This window comes from Miscanthus floridulus, chromosome 7, assembly GCF_019320115.1.
Source record: "Miscanthus floridulus cultivar M001 chromosome 7, ASM1932011v1, whole genome shotgun sequence".
Lineage (NCBI taxonomy): Eukaryota > Viridiplantae > Streptophyta > Magnoliopsida > Poales > Poaceae > Miscanthus > Miscanthus floridulus.
In genome coordinates this window covers 36,022,659-36,027,570 of record NC_089586.1, presented here as the reverse complement: position 1 = coordinate 36,027,570, position 4,912 = coordinate 36,022,659, and the positions used below count along the sequence as shown (strand labels likewise).

General features: G+C 45.4%; 1 pseudogene; it reads right to left on the bottom strand.

Annotated features, from left to right (window-relative positions):
* Positions 1-537: 537 nt before the first annotated feature.
* On the bottom strand, positions 538-1,656 carry LOC136465348 (uncharacterized; annotated as a pseudogene).
* Between the last annotated feature and the right edge of the window lie 3,256 nt (positions 1,657-4,912).

The following is a 4,912-nucleotide window of genomic DNA, read 5'->3' as shown; positions in this document are numbered from 1 at the left end:
TTGTAAGAACCAAATAAAGAGGCAAATAAACAACAGTTGCACTCACTGCCATCAGCCATCACAAGAGGATGTTGTTGCTGTGGAGTACAACTGAGCATAAGTGTAGAATGGAAGGATAGGCAAATAAAGAAGAAAGCACAACAACAAAACCATCAAAACAAGAATAAGGTAGCCACCTCAAGTTTGTTTTATGCATCATAGGCCTTTAAATCCCACAGTTACCACCAGAGGCATAAACAACAAAAATAGGCAACTAGTTATCAAATAAAAAGTAGCCAACAGAGGCTACAAATAAGTTTCTTACAATACCAAGTTCAGCCCAACAGCCAAGGGCTCAAATGTTCCTAAATCCTTGCCTATTGTTAGCCACCCTCCTAGGCAAACTACACCATCAAGGTCAGGTGTCAAAAGAACAAGCAGACTGCACAAAAGGTCCTGTTGTCAAAAGAAGGGAGAGTGGGTGAGGAGGGGTGGAGGAACTATACATCTCTACAGTCAACCCCCTCCTGGCCTTCTAGCCCTTCATGTGTAGTGGAACTACACATAGTAGTTTTTGGCCAGGAAGGTCCTAAGCCAAAGGGCCCTGTGGGCATCACTCATGTTCACAAAGCCCCTGCCTTGGGCCTTGTTGTCTAGGAGGAAGGTGTAGGCAACAATAAGTGCCTCCTCACTGAAGCCAGGCATCTCCATCACAGCAAGGTACATATTGGCATCAACATGGGCAGGTCCAGTCTCCCTAAGAGCATTGGCCACATTGTTCATAGCATCTGACATGTTAGTCAACATGAGCATCTCCTCCTCAGAGAAGTTCCCTCTCTTCCTCTTTGGGCCAGCAGCTGAGGAGGTAGGAAGCAGTTCAGTGGCCTTGCTATCCCCTCCCTATTCACTAGGAACTGTGGTGTGGGTCAAAGGAGGACCATCAGCCTTGGCACCAACACTGTCAGCCTGGTTCTGCCCTAAGGCTTCACCAGACCCAAGTGCAAACTTGCCTGTGGCCATGGCATTAGCAAAGATAGCCTCCATCTCAGTGTAGAACCTAATAGGGCAGTTAAGAAACTCTGCATCTTTAGGATGGTCCTGCAGAGTTGGGCAAATGTAGTTTAAGAAAGGCAAATGTAGGTAGTCAAGGCAAAGACGAGATCAAACTGCTACCTTGCAGTGGCCAAGGTAGTGCTCTTGCTCAAGCATGATAGCATGAGCCTGGTCATCCCAAAGAGCAGTACTAAGGTCCTTCAACTTGCTCACCCTAGCCCATTTCTGCCTCCACTTCCTCAAGTGGTTGTACACTTGAGTTGGGCTAACAACCTCCCCACAGAACTGCTTGAGAGCTTTGGCCATAGAATTCACATCTTTGTCCTTGAAAACCTTCTCAGGCCTGCTACCATCACTAACAAGGGCAGCCATCCTCCTTAGCACAAAGCCAGAGGTGGTGTTGGTCCACCTCATTGCCCTCACAGCCCCATTCCCAGCTACAGGAGCAGCAGCATCAACAGGGTTTGCTACACCTAGAGCAGCACCAGCACCAGCACCAGCTGCAATAGGGGCAGCAGCACTAGCACCAGCACCAGCTACAACAGGGGTAGAACCACCATTGATGAGCTGCTCCATCACTGAAGTACCAGCAACAAACCCACCCTCAAATGCACCTGAATCCATCCTAGGACTGGCATGTAATGAAATCAACAATAGAATTAGTCAAGAACAGACTGACAACAATATTAACAGTTGTATGAACTAACCACAGACTAACAGATCATGAAGAACAGAATGTTTCAAGAACAGAATGAATGAAGCATAAAATTGGTCTCAGCTTTGTCCACCAAATTATTACATCACCATGACACACACATGAGTTCCATAGCAGGGTACAGAAACTAAAATCAAGAACATATTACATCAACTAGTGTTTGTTCCCCTCCCTTCCCACATAGCATTGCAAATGGCATCCCTTATTTTAGCCATGTCAACAGAGTCTTGGTCCAGATGGGCTGGGGGCAGGTTGGTTGGATCAGCAGAAGTAGTGAAACCTTCCTCATCAGGCACTACTTCATCAATGCCAAAACCTAGGATCCAGTTATGCAAAATGGCACAGGCAACTACAAGCTTCACTTGTGTCCTATACTTGTGGAATGGTTTGTTGTCCAAGATCCTAAACCTGCCCTTCAGTGCACCTATAGCCCTCTCCACAGTCACTCTAAGTGATGAGTGCCTAAGGTTGTAGAGCTCCCTTGCATTGGTAGTGCTAGTTGGCTTTATCATTTCATTCCTAAGCTCACCCACAGCATACAACACCTGATGGAAGTGCTTGTGGACAGTTTGGATGGACCTCCTAAAGGACTGGTGGACAACCCTAAATCTTTGGTTGTGCCCTACAACATGTAAAAACATGGCAACCTGCTCTTCTACTGACACCCTCTCCCTATCAGTGACAAGACTCCTCTCTCTAAAAGTTCTCACTAACTTAAAAAAACAATTCTCTTCATCCTAATCATAGAAATACACTCTGAATCAGTGGAATTGTATATCATTCTCAGTGTTCTCTGTCTGTGCTGTTCATTTTCATCCCTAATCAGGGCCAGTGCTATAGGATCAGGCAGTGGGGTTTCAGGTTCAGGGGTTTTCCTTTTCAGCCTAGTGGATACAAAGGTAACCATAACAACAGTCAAGGCAGCTGCCTTCCTACACAGCATGTCACGGCTCAAAGACAGATCCATCTACAAGCATGTAAAAATGTAACATGATTTTAGCTTAATGTACCCTGCTAGGCATCAACATGAATGTGAAATGAATGCATGCCAACAAAAGCACGACTACATCTTGTATGTGATGCCTCCCAGTACTAAATGTGGACAACATCATCGACCAATGATGGAACAAAAAACTCAGAGCAATAGTAATCAGAAATAGATCAACATCCCTAACAGATCAAGAACAGCAAGGTACAAGTAACACTAACAACTGCATCAAATAGTTATGAACAGCAAGGTACAATACAAATCTGAAACAGATCAACAACCCTAACAGATCATGAGCCCAACAGATCAAGAACAACAAGGTACAAGTAACCCTAATAGGAGCATGAAGCAGTTATAACAAGTATGAAACCCTAACAGATCATGAACAGCAACGAACAAGAAACCCTAATAGGTTCAAGAAGCACCACAAAAAAGAAGATTGAGGGTCGATTTCACCTTGGCTCGGGGTCCAAACAACGGAGAGGAGGCAGATCTGGAAGTAGAGGATGCAGATCGGGAAAAAGACGAAGCAGATGCAGACGGAGAAGAAGAGGAACACCGCTGCCACGGAGTCCTAGCAGCAGCCGGAGTGGGGACGCGGTAAAGAAACTCGGCGCCGGTGACCTAACCCACAACCAGCCAGAGGTCACCGCCGCCGCCACGCACCACAACTCACCACCGGTCTCTCACGAGGGAGGTGGAAGAGCAAGCACCGAGTGGAAGAAGGAGAGAGTGGAGAGTGGGAACACGTATATAAAGGCCGGCGAAATCGCCACCATTTCGCTTCACGCGCGGCGGCCGGAGCAGGAGCGGAGAGCGGGGATGCGCGCGAAGACGTTTCCCCTTCCCGCCAGAGCCCGCGCGAGCCACCCCGCCGCCGCCCAAAATTGCCCGCGTGCGTCGCAGACGAGCTCGGCTCTGAAGAAATGAGGGTTTCGATCGTTTCCAGAGAGCCAGGCGGAGAGGTCGAGTGTTGCTCTGCGAAGCCAGGCTCGCTTGCGGGCCATCGACCACAAACATGGCAACTTGCAGCCCACGGGCGCAGCCAGGCCTTCGGGCTAGGGTCGCAAACGCGCCCCTGGTGTTTTTGTATGCTCATATGGTATATGTATGCTGTTCACATGTTTGATGAAATGGCCACAAAGATATAGCCACAGCAGATGATGTGCACCTATAAAGTATCAAATAGTTAATTCTTAAAAAAAACATGCTAAATGCCAGCTTATCAGTCAGACGAGTGTTTCTTAGGATGGCTATAGCTAACATGGTAGTAGCATACAGCCCGCTGCTGGCTGGGTTATTAAGGCCTTGTTTAGATTCTAAAAATTTTCAATCCAAAGTGTTACATCGAATTTTGCGGCACATGCATGGAGTACTAAATGTAGACGAAAAACAAAACTAATTGCACAGTTAGGTAAGAAATCGCGAGACGAAACTTTCGAACCTAATTAGTCCATAATTAGATACTAATTACCAAATACAAACGAAAATGCTACAGTAGCCAAACCAAAAAAAAATTGGGAACTAAACACGCCCTAACCATGCTCTTATAGCTCAAGAGCTGTCTCAACACCAGGGCCCTGTTAAAAAGGAAAAATATGGTGCTGGAGGATTATGATTGTGAACTATGTAACCATCAGATTGAGGAGACTTTGGAGCATCTTTTCCTTCTCTGTCCTTTTGCAGAAGCTTGATGGCTTAATCTAGGTCTCATTTGTCCACATTCGGGGGACTGCCTTGCTTTTCTAGATCATGCCAAAACAATGCTAAATGTGCCCTTCTTTATGAAAATCATAATTGCCATGCTTTGGCCAATTTGGGAAGTAAGGAATGATGCCATTTTCAGAAACATTGCACCCTCAATAGCAAGCTGCAAGAGGATCTTTCAAACAGAATTTGCTTGGATTATTGTTCGAGCAAAAGAAAGTTATCATCCTCACATTGTTCAATGGCTAGAGGCTTATGTGTAATTAGTATAATCTTTTTTGTATCTTTTTTTGTTTTATGATTTGACTTTATAAAACTTTTGCTCAATTATAATAAAAGACCACTAGGGGGCTTCCCCTCCCGTTTCACTCAAAAAAATTGCAAAAAATAATTTAAAATTCCTTGTTTTCAAGGGTTGTCAGAACATACTTCCTCTGTCCTTTTTAACTGTCATTTTCACTTTTTTGAGA